This window comes from Balaenoptera borealis, assembly GCF_965194805.1.
Source record: "Balaenoptera borealis genome assembly, chromosome: 1".
In the NCBI taxonomy this organism is placed as follows: domain Eukaryota; kingdom Metazoa; phylum Chordata; class Mammalia; order Artiodactyla; family Balaenopteridae; genus Balaenoptera; species Balaenoptera borealis.
In genome coordinates, this window is record NC_138860.1 from 31,139,723 (window position 1) to 31,161,607 (window position 21,885).

A 21,885-nucleotide genomic window follows, 5' to 3' on the forward strand; every position below is an offset into this window, starting at 1 on the left:
CAGAAAGAAGAACGGAGCTGGAGGAATCATGTTCCTTGACTTCAGACTATACTACAAAGCTACAGCCATCAAAACAATACAGTTCTGGCACAAAAACAGACACGTACATTAATGGAACAGGATAGAAGGCCCAGAAATAAACCTATGTTCTTACGGTCAACAAAAAAAGCAAGAATATACAATGGAGAAAATACAGACTCTTCAAAAAGTGGTGAAGGAAAAAGTGGTGCTGGGAAAACTGGACAGCTTCAAAAAGTGGTGCTGGGAAAACTGGACAGCTACCTTTAAAAGAATGAAATTAGAACATTCTCTAACACCATATACAAAAATAAACTCAAAATAGATTAAAGACCTAAATGTAAGACAAGATACTAGAAAAATTCCAGAGGAAAATATAGGCAGAACACTCTTTGAAAAAAATCACAGCAACTTTTTTTTTTAAATCCATCTCCTAGAGTAATGGAAACAAAAGCAAAAAAAAAAAAAAAGTGACCTAATTATACTTAAAAGTTTTGCACAACAAAGGAAACCATCAACAAAATGAAAAGACAACCTATGGAATGGGAGAAAATATCTGCAAATGATACAACCAAGAGATTAATTTCCAAAATATATGAACAGCTTATACAGCTCAATAAAAAAAAGAAAACAATTGAATCAAAAAATGGGCAGAAGACCTAAATAGACTTTTATCCAAAGAAGACATACACATGGCCAATAGGCACATGAAAAGATGCTCAACATTGCTAACTCTCAGAGAAATGCAAATCAAACCTACAAAGAGGTATCACCTCACACTGCTCAGAATGGCCATCATTAAAAAGTCTGTAAATAATAAATGCTGGAGAGGGTGTAGAGAAAAAGGAACCTGCCTATGCCATTAATGGGATTGTAAATTGGTGCAGCCACTATGGAGAACAGTATGGAGGTTTCTTAATAAACTAAAAATAGAGTTGCCATATGATTCAGCAATCCCACTCTTGGGCATATATCTGGAAAAGACAAAAACTCTAATTCGAAAAGATACAGGCACCCCAATGTTCACAGCAGCACTATTTACAGTAGCCAAGACATGGAAGCAACCTAAATGTTCATCGACAGATGAATGGATAAAGAAGATGTGGTATATATATGCAATGAACTATTTCTCAGCCATAGAAAGAATGAAATAATGCCTTTTGCAGCAACATGGATGGACCTAGAGATTATCATACTAAGTGAAGTGAGTCAGACAGAGAAAGACATTATTTTGGACTCCACATATATTACTTATATGTAATATAAGTAATTTATTACTTATAATATAAGTAATAAATTACTTATAAGTAATATAATATATTACTTACATGTGGCGTCTAAAATAATGATGTAAATGAACTTATTTATAAAACAGAAAAGACTCACAGACATAGAAAACAAACTTACGGTTTCCAAAGGGGAAAAGGGGGAGGGATAAATTAGGGATTTGAGATTAACAGATACACACTACTATATATAAAATAGATAAACAACAAGTTTCACTGTATAGCATAGAGAACTATATACAGTATCCTGTAATAAACCATTATGGAAAAATATGCATAAGAATATATATTCTTTTACATATATTCTCTCTCTATATATATGTATATGTGTAACTGAATCACTTTGCTGTACAACTGAAACATTGTGTTGTATGCCTGAATCAACTATACTTCAATTTAAAAAATAATCAATAGCAAAAAAAAAAAAAAAAAAAAAAACACCAAAAAATAACAAACTCTTTCCCTTTCTAATCTCTGAAAAAGTTTGTGTGACATTGGTATTACTTCCCCTTTAAATATTTGGAACAATTCATCAGTGAGACCATCTAGATCTGGATATTTCTTCATGACAAAAACTCTAGTAGTGGGTTCAGTTTTGGTCATTGTTTTATGACTGTGGCTAGGTCCTTTTTCAGTGGATATTTCCAATTCATAGTGAAATGTTTTAGCATTAAGTTCTTGATAATATATTATTATTTTTTATTGTCTGTGGGGACTGTAGTGATTTCTCCTTTTTATTCCTGAAATTGGTAGTTTATGCATTCTCTCTTTTTTTTTTCTTGATCAGTCTTGTTCAAGGCTGTTTAATTGCATTATTCATTTTGTAGACCCTGATTTTGAATTTTTTCTGTTGAACATTTTATTTCACTTAATTGATTTTGACATATATTTATTATTTATTTTTCTTTGATTTGATATTATCTTTCTATTTATTTTCATGAAATGTTGGATCATTTATTTTCTGCCTATTTTCTTCACTAATATATGTACTTACATCTATAAATTCTTCATTTCTAAACAGTTTCTGCTTTATGCCATATTTCAGCATGATATATTTTCATTGAAATTAAATTAAAAATACTTTCAAATATTTATTTCAATTTCTCTTTTGAATTATTTGTTATTTAAAAGCTTACTGATTAATATTCCTAACATTTGTAAATTTTCTGGTTGTATTATTGTTGATGAATTTTAGCTTAATTGCACTACAATTTAAAAATGCACTCTCAGCTATTTTAATTCTTGGATATGTATTGAGGCTTGCTTTCTAATGCAACATATGAAGAGTTTTGGCAAATGCTCATGTGCATTCTGTAATTCTTGACCATAGTGTTATCTTTAGGCAAATTATGTAATGTTCACATTTTATATATTGTTACTATTATTCTATCTCTTGGTTCTAGCACCTTTTGTAAGATGTGTGTTAAAATCCCCCAAATTGATTAAGATTTATGTATTTATTTTATTCTTCCTTTCTCTTAATCTCTTTGTCTGGTTTTAGGATATTGCTAGTCTCATAGAATGAGTTATGAAGTGTTCCCTCTGTTTTTATTTTTGGAAGAGATTGTAGAAAATTGGTATAATTTCTTCCTTAAATGTTTGGTAGAATTCACTAATGGAACCATCTGTGCCTGTTACTTTCTATTTTGGAAGATTATTAATTGTAGATTCAATTTTGTTAATAAACATCAGCCAATTCAAATTATCTATTTCTTCTTGTGTGAGTTTAGTAGATTGTATCTTTCAAGGAATTGGTTCTTCTTTTAAGTTATTAAATTTGTGGATATAAAATTTCATATATTTGAAGACGTTCATAATATTTATTATTCTTTTCCCTTTCAATGTCATCAGTAGTGATGACCCCTTTTCATTTCAAATATTAATAATGTCTACTTTAAAATAAAACATCCAGTTATCTCACCCACAAAGTTAGTTTATTCAGGAACAGCCAGAGAAATTGCAATTTGTGAAGCACTAGCTATGGCAAGCCATGGGCAGATACAGAGAAAAAAGGAGGGGAGCTTGCTTTTATAGGGAAAAGAGGGAGATGGGAGGGGCTGTTCAAAGTGAAAGTTCATTAGAGGAATGTAAGAATTCAGGGTGGCAATGGCTTCTCATTGGCTGAGCTGTGGCATTTTCCATTGGCTGAACTTGTTGCTGGGCAAGATGAAAATCTTCCTTCCTCTTCCTAGAGAAGTAAAGTAGAGGCATCTTCATGTTAGAGGTGCAAGGTACGTCTCTTCCTGTTTGAGGAAATTGACACCAAACAAAAGAGGTAGAACATGAGAACTCCTTCAACAGACTTTCCTAACCAACTTTAATTGAGGTTTCCTTTATTAATTTTCACAGTCATTTGTGTCTCCTTTGTTATCTTGATTATAGTGGCTAGAGATATAACAATTTTATTGATCTTTTCAAAGAATAAGCTTTTGGATTTGTTGATTTTCTCTATTAATATCTTGGTTTTGATTGCATTTATTTCTGCTCTGATTTTCACAATTTCTTTTCTTCTTTCTACTTTGAATTTATTTATTTATTTATATTGAAGTATAGTTGATTTACAATGTTGTGTTAGTTTCTGATTTACAGCATAGTGATTCAGTTTATATATATATATATATATATTCTTATGGATATTTTTTCCATTATGGTTTATTACAGAATATTGAATATAGTTCCCTGTGCTATACAGTAGAATCTTGTTATATGTATCTAATTTATACATATTAGTGTGTATCTGTTAATCTCAAATCACTAATTTATCCTTTCTCCCACACCCTTTCCCCTTTGGGAAACAACCAACCATACTGTTCTCCATAGCGGTTGCACCAATTTACAATCCCATTAATAGCATAGGCAGGTCCCCTTTTCTCTACACCCTCTCTAGCATTTATTATTTATAGACTTTTTAATGATGGCCATTCTGAGCAGTGTGAGGTGATACCTCATTGTAGGTTTGATTTGCATTTCTCTGAAAGTTAGCAATATTGAGCATCTTTTCATGTGTCTATTGGCTGTGTGTATGTTTTCTTTGGATAAATGTCTATTTAGGTTTTCTGTCTATTTTTTTATTTGATTATTTTGTTGTTGTTGTTGTTTTTGTTGTTATTGAGTTGTATTGAGCTGTTTGTGTATTTTGGATTTTAAGCCCTTGTCAGTTGCATCATTTGCAAATACTTTTCTCTATTCCATAGGTTGTCTTTTCATTTTGTTGATGGTTTCCCTTGCTGTGCAAAGTCTTTTAAGTTTGATTTGGTCCTGTTTGTTTATTTTTGCTTTTATTTCTGTTGCCTTAGGACAACGACCGAAGAAATCATTGCTACGATGTGTGTCAGAGAATGTTTTGCCTATATTCTCTTCTAGGAGTTTTATGGTGTCCTGTCTTATATTTAAGTCTTCAAGCCATTTTGAGTTTATTTTTGGGTATGGTGTGAGGTAGTGTTCTAACTTCATTGATTTATATGCAGCTGCCCAGATTTCCCAGCACCACTTGTTAAAGACATGGTCTTTTCTCCATTGTATATTCTTGCTTCCTCTGTCATAGATTAATTGACTGTAGATGTGTGGGTTTATTTGGGGGCTCTCTAGTCTGTTGCATTGGCCTATATGTCTGTTTTTGTGCCACTACCATGCTGTTTTGCTTACTGTAACTTTGTAGTATTGTCTGAAGTCTGGGAGGGTTATTCTTCCAGCTTTGTTCTTTTTCTTCAGGATTTCTTTGGCAATTCTGGGTCTTTTATGGTTCCATATAAAATTTAAGATTATTTGTTCTAGTTCTGTGAAAAATGTCATGGGTAATTTGATTGGGGTCCATTAAACCTGTAGATTGCTTTGGATAATATGACCGTTTTAACGATATTAATTCTTGCAATCCAAGAGCATGGGATATATTTAAATTACTTTGAATCATCTTCAGTTTTCTTTATCAATGTTTTATAGTTATCAGTATATAAGTCTTTCAGCTCCTTGGTCAGGTTTATTCCTAAGTATTTTTTATGTGATTTTTAAATCTTTATTTATTTATGTATTTATTTTTGGCCATGCCACGTGGCTTGTGGGATCTTAGTTCCCTGACCAGGGATTGAACCCAGGCCCTGGGAGGGAAATCACTGTGTCCTAAGCACTGGACCACCAGGGAATTTCCTTCTTTTTTTGGCTGCATTGGGTCTTCATTGCTGCATGTGGGCTTTCTCTAGCTGTGGTGAGCTGGGGCTACTCTTCATTGCAGTGCACAGGCTTCTCATTATGGTGGCTTCTCTTGTTGCGGCACATGGGCCCTAGAGTGTGTGGGCTTCAGTACTTTACAAGTGGTGTGCAGGCTCAGTAGTTGTGACTCATGGGCTCTAGGGCACAGGTTCAGTATTTGTGGCACTTGGGCTCAGTCGCTCCATGGCATGTGGCATCTTCCCGGAGCAGGGATCGAACCCATGTCCCCTGCATTGGCAGGTGGATTCTTAACCACTGCGCCACCAGGGAAGTCTCCCTTGATGTGATTTTAAAAGGCTTTTTTTTTTTTACATTCTCTTTCTGATGTTTCATTGTTAGTATAAAGAAATGCAACTGATTTCTGTATGTTAATTTTGTACCTTGCTACCTTACTTAATAATTTTGTCAGTTCTAGTAGTTTTTATGTGGAGTCTTTAGGGTTTTCTATATATAGTATCATGTCATCTGCATATAATGACAGTTTTACCTCTTCCCTTCCAATTTGGATACACTTTCTTTCTTTTTCTTGTCTGATTGCTGTGTCTAGGACTTCCAAAACAATGTTGAGTAGAAGTGGTGAGAGTGAGCATTCTTGTCTTGTTCCAGATTTTAGTGGGAAGGCTTTCAGCTTTTCCCTGTTGAGTATTTGTTGGCTGTGGGTTTGTCATAAATAGCTTTTATTATGTTGAGATATTTTCCCTCTAAACCCACTTTGGCAAGAGTTTTTAATCATTAATGGATGTTGAATTTTATTAAATGCTTTTCCTGCATTTATTAAGACATCGTGTGCTTTTTGTCTTTTCTTTTGTTTATGTGGTATATCATGTTGATTGATTTGTATATTTATCCTTGTGACCCTAGGATGAGCCCAACTTGATCATGGTGTATGATCTTTTTCATGTGTTGTTGGATTCAGTTTGCTAATATTTTGTTGGGGACTTTTGCACCTATATTCATCAAAGTTATTGGCCTGTAATTTTCTTTTTTGGTAGTGTCTTGTCTGGTTTTAGTACCAGGGTGATGATGGCTCATAGAATGACTTTGGGAGTGTTTCCTCCTCTTCAGTCTTTGGGAAGAGTTTGAGAAGAATTGGTTTAAGTTCTTCTTTGTATGTTTGGTAGAATTCTCCAGTGAAACTGTATGGTCCTGGACTTTTGTTTGCAGGGAGTTTTTTAAATTACATATTCTATTTCACTTGTAGTGATCAGTCTGTTCAAGTTATCTGTTTCCTCTTGATTCAGTTTTGGTGGGCTGTATGTTTCTAGAAACTTGTCCATTTCTTCTAGGTTGTAAAATTTGTTGGCATATAATTGTTCATAGTATTCACTTTTTTTTGTATTTCTGTGGTATCTGTTGTTGTTTCTCCTCTTTCATTTCTTATTTTGTTTAGTTGGGTCATCTCTTTTCTTCTTGTTGAGCCTGGCCAGAGGTTGTCTATTTCGTTTGCCCTTTCAAGGAACCAGCCCTTGGATTTATTGATTTTTTCTATTGATTTTTATCTCTATTTTATTTATGTCCTCTCTGATCTTTATTATTTCCTTCCTTCTGCTGAATTTAGGTTTTTGTTTCTTCTCTTTATAATTTATTTAGGTGGTAGGTTGGGTTGTTTATTTGAGATTTTTCTTGTTTTTTGAAGAAGGCCTGTATCACTATGATCTTCCCTCTAAGGACTTCTTTTGGTACATCCAATAGATTTCGTATGGTTGTGTTTTCATTGTCACTTGTCTCAAGATATTTTTAAATTTCCTCTTTGATTTTATCATTGAACCATTGGTTTTTTAGTAGCATGTTGTTTAGTCTCCATGTAACTGTTTTTTGTCTTCTTTTTTTTTCTCATTTCTCTTTCTGTGGTTGATTTCTAGTTTCTTGTCGTTGTGGTCAGAAACGGTGCTTGAAATAATTTCTATCCTCTTAAAGTTGTTGAGGCTTATTTTATGTCCTAGTATGTGGTCTATCCTAGATAATGTGCACTTGAAAAGAATGTGTATTCTGTTTTTTTTGGATATAACGTCCTGAAAATATCAAAACTCTAACTGCTCTATTTTATCATTTAGGATTTCTGTTGCCTTACTGATATTGTCCCAGAAAGATCTGTCCACTGTTATCAGTGAGGTGTTAAAGTCTCCTATTATTATTGTATTTCCATCAATTTCTCTTTTTCTGTCTGTTAGGATTTGTTTTATGTATTTAGGTGCTCCTATATTGGATTTACATATGTTAACAGGTGAAATAACCTTTTCTTGTATTGATCCTTTTATCATTATATATTGTCCTTTTTATGGGTAGTTTTTTTAAAATTTATTTTATCAAAGTATAGTTGACTTATACTGCTGTGTTAATTTCTGCTGTACAGCAAAGTGATTCAGTTATACATATATATATTCTTTTTCATAGGCATTTCCCTTATGGTTTATCATGGGATATTGAATTAAAGTGTTGTTCTTTGTCTTTCTTTATGGCCTTTGTTTTAAAGTATACTTTTTCTGATATGAGTATTGCTACCCCCTCTTTCTTGTCATTTACTTTCACATGAAATATCTTTTTCCATCCCCTCCATTTTAATCTTTGTGTGTCCTTCATCCTAAATTGGGTCTCTTGTAGGCAGTGTACTGTAGGTTCTTTACTATCCAATCTGCCACTCTATGTCTTTTGATTGGCACATTTAGTCCATTGACAATTTAAGGTAATTATTGGTATGTATTTATTGCCATTTTAAATCTTGTTTTCTATTTGATTTTGTATTTTTTCATTTTTCCTTTCTTTTTCCTTTTGTTTTCCTTTTGTGACTTGATGGTTTTCTTTGTATTATTCTTGTGTTCTCTTCTTTTTGGTGTTTGTAAATCTATTGTATGTTTTTCATTTGTGGTTACCCTGATTTTCAAGTATTTTATCCCATTACTATACCTACTTGCTTTAGACTGGTAGTCATATAAGTGCAAACACATTCTAAAAAAAAAACCCTACATTTTCTTACTCCCCTCCCCCACATTTTATGATTTTGATGTCCTCTTTAACATCTTCATGCTTATCCTTTTGCTGTTCATTCTAGGTTTCATTGCTTTCACAAGATTTTTTTTTTTGCTTTTGTTGTTGTTTTTGTTGTTTTTAATCTGTGTACTGGAGTAAGTGATTTACTTTCCAATTGTGATGTTCTCTTTCCTATAGTTTCTCGCTTCTTTTCTATTTGGAGAAGACCTTTCAATATTTCTTTGAGGATATGTTTAGTATTGCTGTGTTCTTTGAGTTTTTGCTTTTCTGTGAAATTCTTTATCTCTCCTTCTATTCTAAATGATAATCTTGCTGCATAGAGAATTCTAGGTTGCAGTTTTTTCCCTTGCAGGACTTTGAATATATCTTGCTACTCCCCTCTGGCCTGCAACCTTTCTGTAGAGAAGTAAGCTGATAGCCGTATGGGGGGGTTCCCTTGTAACTAACTTTTTGTTTTTCTCTTGCTACCTGTAGAATCCTCTCTTTACCTTTAACTTTTGTCATTTTATTTATAATATTTCTTGGTGTATGTCAGTTTGGGCTCATCTTCTTTGGGATCCTCTGTGTTTCCTGTACCTGGATGTCTGATTCCTTCTCTAAGTTTGGGAAATTTTCAGCCATAATTTATTCAAATGCATTTTCAATCCCCTTTTCTCTTTCTTCTCCTTCTGGGATTCCTATTATGTGTAGATATGGATGCTGTATATTATCCCATAGGTCTCGTATATTGCTTTCGTCTTTCTGTCTGCTATTCGGATTGGGTGATTTCCATTATTTTATCTTGCAGATCACTTAGTCATTCTTCTGCAATATTCAGTTTGCTATTTATTGCCTTTAGCTCACCTTTTGTCTTGGCAAATGAGTTTTCTCTATCGTTGTCACAATCCTGTCAGGTCAGGAGTCTTCCCCAGTTGTTGCAGTAGAAGCCCCCAGATCCATTTCTGAGCTGTGGTGTGAGGTGGGTGGGACTGGAGTGCTTCTTCTGGGAGAGGAGCCACTGAGTATTCCTCCATAGGAGCTGTCCATTGGGAAGTGTGCTCTGTGGTGTTGCTTGTCACCTATTGTGCAGGTTCACAAAGTACATTGTTGATGGCATGCCCTTGGCCCCAACTCAATTGTGGGGATGCAGGCAATTGGCCTGGGTATCCCAGGCTCTGTGCTCACAAAGCCATCAGCACAGATCTCTTGGTGCGGATCTGCTGAAGTCTGGCACTGGGACCACAGTAGCCATGCACCTGGGCCCACCAAGGGATATTTGGAATCAGCACAGACCCTGGCCTGCCTCCAGGTGTGTTCACCAGCAAAACCCACAGCCACTAACACTGGACCCGCCCCAGCAGTGGGAGCACCAGTAATCTACTCAGATGTCCAGCTGGTGCTGCTCATGGAGTAAATCCATGGATCGACAGCCCTGGAACACTGCTCAGATTTCAGCCCTGGTTATGAAGTCACGTGGCCCCTGGAGATCAGCTCAGATTTCAGCCCAGCCTCTTTGTGTGGGCAACCTGCTCATGCCTGCGTACTCCTAGAGTTCATAGAGGTGGAGCTGGACCTGCTGTGAGCATACCAAGAATGAAGCTGCTATGGCTGCATCCTGCCCCTCCCTTTGTTTACAATGGGCCTTCTATGGTGGACATGGGTTCCATCCTCTGCACACCCCCAGTTGCACCTCAGACCACACTCCAGCCCCTTCAGGCTGTCTCCTTGCAGCCAACCCCAGTCCTCTCGCCAGGTCTGTCTACTGAAGCCCGAGTTTCAGCTCTCAGCCCTTGTATGCACCAACAGATGTGTGTCTTGTTCTGGGAAGTGCAGGGAGGTGGCCAGGACTGTCTGTGCTGGTTTCTTTCTGTTCTGCCTGACAGAATCCAGCTGCTGCATTCTCCTCTGAGCCTCTGAAGCTCCCTTTGTGTCCTGGCTGATCTCCCATCAGTAAAAAGCTTTCCCAGGCTGAGAGTCCCATTCCTCTTTCACAGCTCCATCCCATGGGCACCAATCCCATCCAGATTCCTCTTTTTTTGTTTTTTTTTTTCTTTTGTCCTACCTGGTTATCTAGTGATCTTTCTTGCAACTTTGGTTATATGAGATCTTCTGCCAGTGTTCTGTAGGTATTCTGTAAGAATTGTTCCACTTGTAGGTGTATTTTTGATGTATTTGTGGGAGGAGGTGAGCTCCATGTCCTTCTAGTCCACCATCTTGATCTCCTCTCCTTTACTTTGGATTTAATTTTCTCCTTTGTTTTCTTGTTTCTTAGAATGGAAGTTTAGATAATTGATTTTAGATCTTCCTTTCTAATGTATGCATTTAATATTATAAATTAATATTTATAGCATGGTTTTTACTGCATTCTACAAATTTTGATAAGTTGTATTTTCATTTTCATTTAGTCCCAAATATTTTTAGCTTCTCTTGAGACTTATTCTTTGACCACGTGTTATTTAGAAGTGTGTTGTTTAATCTTCAAATATTTTTGTATTTTCTAGCTCTCTTTCTGTCATTGATTTCCAGTTTGATTCTATTGTAGTCTGAAAGCATACTTTGTATGATTTCTACTTTTAAAAATTTGCTGAGGTGCGTTTTCTGCCCCAGGATGCAGTCTATCTTGGTGAATGTTCCATGTGGGCATGAGGAGTATGTGTATTTTATTATTGTTGGATGAAATATTCTATAAATGTCAGTCAGATCCAGTTGATTGATGGTGCTGTTTGACGCAACTATATCCTTATTGATTCTTTTTGCCTGCTGGACCTGTTAAGTACTGATAGAGGGGTGCTGAGGTCTCCAGCTATAATAGTGGAGTTTTCTATTTCTCCTTGCAATTCTGCCAATTTTTCTTTCATGTATCTTGATGCTGTCTTGCTAGGTTTATGCATGTTAAGAATCGTTATAATTTCTTGGAGACATGACCTCTTTAATATTACATAATATCCTCTTAATCACTGATACTTTTCCTTGCTCTTGATTCTACTGGTCTGCAATTAATACAGCCATTCTCTTTTCTTTTTGTTTGTGTTAGTGTAGTATATCTTTCACCATCCCTTTCTTTTCTCTTATTTTTTTTATTGGAGTAAAATTGCTTTACAAAGTTGTGTTAGTTTCTGCTGTACAATGAAGTGAATCAGTTATATGTATACTTATATCCCCTTCCTTCTGGAGCTCCCTCCCACCCCCCACCCCCATCCAACCCATCTAGGTCATCACACAGCACCAAGCTGAGCTCCCTGTGTTCTACAGCAGGTTCCCACTAGCTATCTATTTTACACATGGTAGTGTATTTATGTCAAACCTAATCTCCCAGTTCGTCCCACCCTCCCCATCTCCCCCACCCTGGGGTCCACATGTCCATTCTCTACGTCTACATGTCTATTCCTGCCCTACAAATAGGTTAATCTGTACCATTTTTCTAGAGTCCACATATATGCGATAATATACGATATTTGTTTTTCTCATTCTGGCTTACTTCACTCTGTCTGACAGACTCTGTATCCATCCACATCTCTACAAATGACCTAATTTTGTTCCTTTGTAAGGCAGAGTAATATTCCATTGTATATATGTACCACATCTTCTTTATCCATGCCTCTGTTGATGGACATTTAGGGTGTTTCCATATCCTGGCTATTGTAAATAGTGCTGAAATGAACATTGGCGTGCATGTGTCTTTTTGAATGATGGTTTTCTCAGGGTATATGCCCAGTAGTGGGATTGCTGGGTCATATGGTAGTTCTATTTTTAGTTTTTTAAGGAACCTCCATACTGTTCTCCATAGTGGCTGTATCAATTTACATTCCCACCAACAGTGCAAGAGGGTTCCCTTTTCTCTACACCTTCTCCAGCATTTATTGTTTGTAGATTTTTTGATGGTGGCCATTCTGACCACTGTGAGGTGATACCTCATTTTCCTTTTGATTTGCATTTCTGTAATAATTAGTGTTGTTGAGCATCTTTCATGTGCCTCTTGGCCACCTGTAATTCTTCTTTGGTGAAATGTCTATTTAGGTGTTCCACCCATTTCTTAATTGGGTTGTTTGTTTTTTTGATATTGAGCTCCATGAGCTGTTTGTATATTTTGGAGATTAACCCTTTGTCAGTTGCTTCATTTGCAAATATTTTCTCCCATTCTGAGGGTTGTGTTTTTGTCTTGTTTATGGTTTCCTTTGCTGTGCAAAAGCTTTGAAGTTTCATTAGGTACCATTTATTTTTGTTTTTATTTTTATTACCCTAGGAGGTGGGTCAAAAAGGCTCTTCCTGTGGTTTATGTCAAAGAGTGTTTTCCTATGTTTTCCTGTAAGAGTTTTATATTGTCTGGTCTTACATTTAGGTCTTCAATCCATTTTGAGTTTATTTTTGTATATGGTGTTAGGGAGTGTTCTAACTTCATTCTTTTACATGTAGCTGTCCAGTTTTCCTAAGACCACTTATGGAAGAGACTATCTTTTCTCCATTGTACGTTCTTGACTCACTTGTCATAAATTGGTGACCATATGTGTATGGGTTTATCTCTGGTTTTCTATCTTTTACCATTGATCTATATTTCTGTTTTTCTGCCAATACCACACTGCCTTGAGTATTGTAGCTTTACAGTATAGTTTGAAGTCAGGTAACCTTATTCCTCCAGCTCCGTTTTTCTTTCTCAAAATTGCTTTGGCTCTTGGGAGTCTTCTGTGTTTCCACACAAATTATAAAATTTTTTGTTTTAGTTCTGTGAAAAATGCCATTGGTAGTTTGATAGGGATTGCACTGAACCTGTAGATTGCTTTGTGTAGTACACAGTGTTTATTCGTCCAATCCAAGAACATGGTATATCTCTCAATCTGTTTGTATCATCTTTGACTTCTTTGATCAGTGTCTTACAGCTTTTTGCATACAGGACTTTTGTCTCCTTAGGTAGATTTATTCCTAGCTATTTTATTCTTTTTGTTGTAATGGTAAATGGGAGTGTTTCCTTAATTTCTCCTTCAGAATTTTCATCATTAGTGTATAGGAATGCAAGAGATTTCTGTGCATTAATTTTGTATCCTGTTACTTTGCCAAATTCATTGATTAATTCTAGTAGTTTTCTGGTAGCATCTTTAGGATTCTTTATGTATAATATCATGTTATCTGTAAATAGTGACAGTTTTACTTCTTCTTTTATGATTTGGATTCCTTTTATTTCTTTTTCTTCTCTGATTGCCTGTGCTAAATCTTCCAAAACTATGTTGAATAATAGTGGTGAGAGTGGGCAACCTTGTCTTGTTCCTGACCTTAGAGGAAATGGTTTCAGTTTTTTACCATTGAGAATGATGTTTTCTGTGGATTTGTCATATATGGCCTTTATTAGGATGAGGTAGGATCACTCTATGGCCACTTTCTGGAGAATTTTTATCATAAACTGGTGTTGAATTTTGTCGAAAGCTTTTTCTTCATCTACTGAGATGATCATATGGTTTTCATCCTTCAATTTCTTAATATGTTTATCACATTGATTGATTTGCATATATTGAAGAATCGTTGCATTCCTGGGATAAACCCCACTTGATCATGGTGTATGATCCATTTAATGTGCTGTTGGATTCTGCTTACTAGTATTTTGTTGAGGGTTTTTGCATCTATGTTCATCAGTGATATTGGCCTGTAGTTTTCTTTTTTGTGATGTCTTTATCTGGTTTTGGTGTCAGGGTGATGGTGGCCTCATACAATGCGTTTCAGAGTGTTCCTCCCTCTGTTATATTTTGGAAGAGTTTGAGAAGGATAGGTGTTAGCTCTTCTGTAAATGTTTGGTAGAATTTGTCTGCGAAACCATCTGGTCCTGGGCTTTTGTTTGTTGGAAGATTTTTAATCACAGTTTCGATTTCAGTGCTTGTGATTGGTCTGTTCATATTTTCTATTTCTTCCTGGTTCAGTCTTAGAAGGTTGTACTTTTCTAACAATTTGCCCATTTCTTCCAGGTTGTCCATTTTGTTGGCATAGAGTTGCTTGTAGTAGTCTCTTATGTTGCTTTGTATTTCTGCAGTGTCAGTTGTTACTTCTTTTTCATCTCTAATTCTGTTTATTTGAGTCTTCTCCCTTTTTTTCTTGATTAGTCTGGCTAATGGTTTATCAATTTTGTTTATCTTCTCAAAGAACCACCTTTTAGTTTTATTGATCTTTGCTATTATTTCCTTCATTTCTTTTTCATTTATTTCTGATCTGATCTTTTTGATTTCTTTCCTTCTGCTAACTTTGGGGGGTTTTGTTCTTCTTTCTCTAATTGCTTTAGGTGTAAGTTTAGGTTGTTTATTTGAGATGTTTCTTGTTTCCTGAGGTAGGATTTTATTGCTATAAGCTGCCCTCTTGGAACTGTTTTTGCAGCATCCCGTAGGCTTTGGGTCATCGTGTTTTCATTGTCATTTGTTTCTAGGTATTTTTTGATTTGCTCTTTGATTTCTTCATTGATATCTTGGTTACTTAGTAGCGTATTGTTTAGCCTCCATGTGTTTGTATTTTTTACAGTTTTTTTCCTGTAATTGATATCTAGTCTCACAGCGCTGTGGTCAGAAAAGATACTTGATACGATTTCAATTTTCTTAAATTTACCAAGGCTTGATTTGTGACCCAAGATGTGATCTATCCTGGAGAATATTCCACGTGCACTTGAGAAGAAAGTGTATTCTGCCACTTTTGGATGGAATGTCCTATAATTGTCAATTAAATCTATCTGGTCTATTGTGTCATTTAAAGTTTGTGTTTCCTTATTTATTTTCTGTTTGGATGATCTGTCCATTGATGTAAGTGGGGTGTTAAAGTCCCCTGCTATTATTGCATTGCTGTCAATTTCCCCTTTTATGGCTGTTAGCATTTGTCTGATGTATTGAGGTACTCCTATGTTGGGTGCATAAATATTTATCACTGTTATATCTTCTTCTTGGAGGGATCCCTTGATCATTACATAGAGTCCTTCCTTATCTCTTGTAACAGTCTTTAGTTTAAAGTCTATTTTATCTGATATGAGTATTGTTACTCCAGATTTCCTTTGATTTCCATTTGCATGGAATATCTTTTTCCATCCCTTTACTTTCTGTCTTATGTGTCGCTAGGTCTGAAGTGGGTCTCTTGTAGAGAACATATATACGGGTCTTGTTTTTGTATCCATTCAGCCAGTCTGTGTCTTTTGGTTGGAGCATTTAATCCATTTAAATTCAAGGTTATTATTGATATGTATGTTCCTATTACCATTTTCTTAATTGTTTTGGGTTTGTTTTTGTGGGTCTTTTTCTTCTTTTGTGTTTCCCACCTAGAGAAGTTCCTTTAGCATAAAGGTAAAACTGGTTTGGTGGTGCTGAATTCTCTTAGCTTTTGCTTGTATGTAAAGCTTTTGATTTCTCTGTTGAATCTGAATGAGATCCTTGCTGGGTAGAGTAATCTTGGTTGTAGGTTTTTCTCTTTTATCACTTTAAGTATATCCTGCCACTCCCTTCTGTCCTGCAGAGTTTCTGCTGAAAAATCAGCTGATAACCTTATGGGGATTCCTTTGTGTGTTATTTTTTGCTTTTCCCTTGCTGCTTTTAATATTTTTTCTTTGAATTAAATTTTTGTTAGTTTAATTAATACGTGTCTTGGTGTGTTTCTCCTAGGGTTTATCCTGTATTTGACTCTCAGCTCTTCTTGGACTTGCATGACTATTTCCTTTCCCATGTTATGGAAGTTTTCCACTATAAACTGTTTGGATATTTTCTCAGAACCTTTCTTTTTCTCTTCTTCTTCTGGGACCCCTGTAGTTCGAATGTTGGTACATTTAGTGTTGTCCCAGAGGTCTCTGAGATTGTCTTCAATTATTTTCATTCTTTTTTCTTTATTCTGCTCCTCAGCAGTTATTTCCACCATTCTGTCTTTCAGACAGAAAAAATTTATTCGTTCTTCTGCTTCAGTTATTCTGCTATTGATTCCTTCTAGTGTATTTTTCATTTCAGTTATTGTGTTGTTCACTTCTGTTTGTTCTTCAGTTCTTCTAGATCTTTGTCAAATATTTCTTGTATTTTCTCAATCCGTGCCTCCATTCTATTTCTGAGATTCTGGATCATCTCTATTATCATTACCCTTAATACCTTTTCAGGTAAGATGCCTATTTACTCTCCATTTATTTGGTCTTGTAGGTTTTTACTTTGCTCCTTCATCTGTGACATATTTTTTTGTTGTCTCTTTTTTTCTTTCTTTTTTTTTTTTTTTGGTGTGTGGGATTGTGTTCCTGTCTTACTGGTTGTTTGGCCTGAGGATTCCAGCACTGGAGTTTGTAGACTGTTGGGTAGAGCTGGGTCTTTCTGCTGAGATGACAACCTCTGGGAGACCTCACTCCAATGAATATTCCCTGGGGTCTGAGGTTCTCTGTTTGTCCAGTGGTTCGGAGTCAGTGGTCCCATCGCAGGAGCTCTGGCCCAACTCCCAGCTCATGAACCAAAATCCTGTAAGCAGCATGGGGTGGCAAAAAGAAGAAAAGAAAAAAAAGAGGGACTTCCCTGTTGGCACAGTGGTTAAGAATCTGCCTGCCAAAGCCAGGGACATGGGTTCAAGCCGTGGTCCAGGAAGATCCTACATGCCACAGAGCAACTAAGCCCATGCACCACAATGACAGACCCTGCTCTCTAGAGCCTGAGAAGCCACAACTGCTGAGCCTGTGTGCTACAACTACTGAAGCCTGCATGCCTAGAGCCTGTGTTCTGCAACAAGAGAAGCCACTGCAATGAGAAACCCAAGCAGTGCAACAAAGAGTAGCGCCCACTTGCTGCAACTAGAGAAAGTCCACGCATAGCAACGAAGACCCAATGGAGCCCAAAAAAATAAAAAACAAAAAACAAAAAAAGGAGCAGAACAATAAGAAAGGGTAAAAAATAAAATTAGACTAGAAAACTAAAAGATATGTTAGAAAGAATAAAAAATATATATATAGATGAAACAACAGCCAGAAGGTAAAACAGAACCACAGTAGTAAAAAAGAGAAGAAAAGGAAAACAAAAAAAGCTGGAAAAGGCCTTGGTTGTGGGGGGGCGGCACTTAGGCTGGGGCGGGGTTTAGGTGGTGGGCAGGGTCTATGTTTAGGACCCAGAGGCCCAGTAAAGGCCCTCAGGGGGCTGGGGGGGGTGCTTAGACTCAACGCAGCAGGAGGGGCCCAGGCATGCCTCTGGCCTTGGAGCGTGGAGGACCAGGTCCAGGACCCCAACAGGCTCACTGGGCCCAAGTGGGCAGGAGAAATGCTAGGCGTGTTCCCACATGATCTTCCAATCCCAGAGAGACCCTCCCCATGGCCTCTCTTTTTCTTCTGCCCCCTCCCTCCTATGACCCTGGGACCCACGCAGCCAGTGGGGCAGGGGACAAGACCCAGAAACCCAACAGGCTCCCCAGGGCCTAGTGCATGGGGGAAACACCTGCAGTGCCTCCTCTGATTCCCCAGCCCTGGATATTCCTCCCATCTGCCTCTCCTCCTCTTCCCCCCTCCTCCCTCCCTCCTACATCTCTAGGACCCTTTCAGTCAGAGAGAGCCTCAGAGGGCAGAGGACCAGGCCCAGGAGTCCAGCAGGCTTCCTGGGGCCTGGATGGATGGGGGAAACACCTGCTGAGTCTCCCCTCATCCTTCGGTCCTGGAGGGCCCCTCCTGCCCTCCTCTCCTCTTCTCTCCCCGTCTCCCTCCTATGCCCCTAGGACTAACGCAGCCCGGAAGGGGCCTTGGAGGGCAGAGGACCCGGCCCAGGTGCCCTGCAGGCTTCCTGGGCCCCAACTGGGCAGGGGAGACGCTAAGCGCACTCTTCCCGATCCTCCAAGCCCCCAAGGTTCCCTTCAGGCATGGGAAAACCTCCCCCTTCCCAGATACCCCCTAGCGGTGCTGGTCCTGTCCGGCCTCCACTAGTCTTCCCCCCTCACTCCCCCCTCATCCTACACGGTTGCTTGGGGGTTCCTCCTGTCTCCTTGGGCTTCGAAGTCCCCCACCAGCATCCAGCAGGCACCCTCGTTGTGGGGAGACATGAACTCCATGTCCTCCCCCGCCACCATCTTAACATGCAGTATTCCTTTACTTTTAATCTATTTGTGTTTTTATATTTAAAATGGGTTTCCTATAGAAAACATAGTGTTGGGTCTTGTTGGTGGTGGTGGTTTTTTTAACCTATTCTGATAGTCTTTTAATTGTTGTATTTAGACCATTCTAATTTAAAGCAATTGTATATATTGCTGGATTAGTATCCACCACCTCTGTAACTGGGTCCTATTCATTGCCCTTGTCTTTTTCCCTTTTATTTGCCTTTCACATCTTTTTCTGCCTTTTGGTTTTAATTGAACATTTTATAGGATTCCCTTTCCTCTTCTCTCTTAGCATATCAATTATAATTCTTTAAAAATATGTTTAAGTGGCAGACCTAGATTTTGCCACTATCTCAGTCCACTTTCAAATAATACTATACTGCTTTATGGGTAGTGCAGGTAACATAACAGAGTATTACCAATTTCTCCCTCCCCTACTTTATAACTTACTGTCATATATTTTACTTATCTGTAAGCTATAATCATCATTGTTACTATTTTTTTAACAAACTGTTATTTGTTAGATCAGTTAAAAATAAGAAAAGTAAAAGATGTTATTTTTAAGTTCATTTGCTCTTTCTCTAATATTCCTTTATTCATATAAATCTGATTTTCTGACCTGTATCATTTTCCTTCTTTCTGAAGAACTTCTTTTTAGCATGTCTTGCTAGCCAGATTTATTGGTGGGAAATTCCCTCATTATTGTTTACCTGAGAAAGTCTTTGTTTCTCTTTCACATTCGAAGAATAATTTTGCTGGGTACAGAATTCTACGTTGATTGGTTTGTTTGTTTTTTTTCTTTCAACACTTTAAATATTTCACTCCATTCTCTTTTTCCTTGCATGGCTTCTAAAAGAAGTCTAACATAATTATTTTATTTAGTTAATTTTTATATTATTAATATTTATTATGAAATATACATCTTTATCTCTAGTAATGCCTTTTGCTTAAAGTGTACATTTTTGGAGTTAATATAGATATTCCACCTTTTTTGGGGGGGAGGGTTACTGGGATATACTTCTCTACCCCTTTATTTTCAACCTTTTGTGTGTTTATATTTAAAGTGTGTCTCTAATAAATAACATGTAGTTATATTTTCTTTTTAACTCATCCATAGTCTTAGTATTTAGCACATTTATGTTTTTGTTATTACTGATGTATATAGACTTATTTATATCTTTATATTATATTTTTCCTATTCAACACCTCTCTTTGTTTTTATCCCTTTCTGGTGTCTTTTATTATTTATAAATAAATTAATACCATTAATATCTTAGTGAAATATTTTTCTTGTTCCATTTCCCTCTCTATTTATTTGACATATATTTATTCTTTTACTATTATATTTATTCTTTTACTATTCTTTTAATGGTTACCCCAGAGATTACAATATGTACCCTTGACTTATTATAGTTCAATAATAACTATTATTTTTATTACTTTCCAATAATGTTAGAAGTTATAGATATTTTAGTTCCCTTTCAATATTTTGTTACTCTTGCCATGAATTTTACTTATATTTTAACTCTCACATAATATTGTGTTTTTATTAAAGTCAATATTTATTTATTTTTACACACATATTTGCCCTTTCTAGTTCACTTTATTTCTTCATTCATTTCTATCTTTCCTGACAACAAATTTCTTAGTTTTTTTTTTTCTTTCTGGAAATGACTTTTATGATTTTTCTTTTTTTTTTGGTATGGATATTTTCACTGGTTAAAGAATTCTAAGTTGGCAGTTATTTTCTTTTAACACCTTAAAAATATCATTCTGTTATCTTTTGGCCTCCATCATTTTTGTTGAGAATTCAGTTGTCATTTTAAAGTCATGTGTCATTTTTCTCTTTTATTCATTTTAAAGTTTTTCGTTATATTGGTGCTGAAAGGCTTTACTATTATTTGCTTACATCTTACTTGACTTATTTAGCTTGTGGTTTGCGGTGCTTCTTCTATATCATTTTGCTTCTCTCTAAAGAACTTATTTCAACATTTCTTGCAAGTCAGGTCTATTGGTGAGAAATTTCTGCAATTATCATTTATCTGAGAATGTATTTCTCCTTCACTTTTGTAGGATAATTTTGGTGGATCAGAATTCTAGGTTGGTGGTTGATCTGTGGGTTGATGGCTTTGATTAGTTTTGAAAATTTCTCATATAGTTTTTCTCCAAATATTGTTTTTATTCTTTTCTTTCTTTCATCTGTACATTACAACTCTTCATTTTACCCCACAATATCTTCCACTTTTTTTCTGTATTTCCTATTCTCAGTGGTTCTGTTTTTTAATCTCAGTGCTGCTGTTTGATTATTTTCTGTTAACATTTCTTCCAGTTCACTAATCCTGTCTTCAGCTGTGTCAAAACTGCTGCCAAAGACCTGTTTGATTCTTAATTTCAGTTATTATATTTTTGTTATAGAATTTAAATATTAAATGAATTACAACACTTTGGTGAAGGTCTTTATCTTTTAATCTATTTTATCCATCTTTGCCTCTATGTTCTTGAACATGCCAATCATAGTTACTTTGAAATTCTTAATTTTCAACTTATTATCTTGATTACCTTTGAGTCTGTTTCTTGTCTTCTTCCCTCTTGGCTTACAATCATATGTTCTTGTGTCTTGGCATGATTAGTAGTTTTTAATTGAAAGGTAGATATTGAATAGTAAAATAAATGATAGAGCCTCCAGTTTATATGTCTCCATAGAGATTTTACCTTTTCCTCTGCTGGGCATATAAAGAAAGGGCTTATAACTTTATTTCAGTCAGAGACTGTGTTGAGTCAAGGCTATATTTTGTTTTTGGAAAGGCTTTGTCTAGTTCTGGTTAATTTAAATCCTAGGTTGTAAATTTTCAGTGCCTTTTTGTGTTGACCTAAACAAGTAGACTGCCAAATATTACTCCAGCAAAGATGGGTTTATTTAGGATCTGCTGACAATTGAAATTTGGGGTCTGCAACCATGGTGAGTCCCAGGCAACTTCCCACATGGCAAGGGAAGGAGAGGAAAGGGAAGTAGGGAGGGCTACATTAAAGCGTCCATGGCTTTTCATTGGTTGAGTCCTTGCCAGAAAAGAAAAGGAGTCATCTTCCTTTTTCCTGTTGGACTGTTATCATTACAGGGTGTGAGAACTCCCCATTCTGGTCTCCCACTTTATTTAATTGAGGTTTCTGTTGATTAATTTTTTACATTTCCCCCTTTTGATCAAGACCATTCTCTGAAAGCATCTCTGATCAAGTATCAGGTTTTTAGTTTCAGCAGCTTTTTGTCCCTCAACATCAGGAAGGACCTTTCCTGGGTGTCATGTGTCTTATCAATGGGAAAGTTCACAGATTGAAAACCTATTAAGGTCACAGTGAAATAACA

At 36.3% G+C, this 21,885-nt stretch overlaps 1 long non-coding RNA gene across 1 annotated transcript in view; it reads right to left on the reverse strand.

Moving 5' to 3' along the window:
* Positions 1 to 5,797: 5,797 nt before the first annotated feature.
* The window catches only part of LOC309605658, a 438,958-nt gene continuing 422,870 nt past the window's right edge, over positions 5,798 to 21,885 (reverse strand). The window contains exon 2 of the long non-coding RNA XR_014231483.1: positions 5,798 to 10,539. This is a non-coding gene — a long non-coding RNA (uncharacterized lncRNA). The remainder of the gene's footprint in view (positions 10,540 to 21,885) is intronic.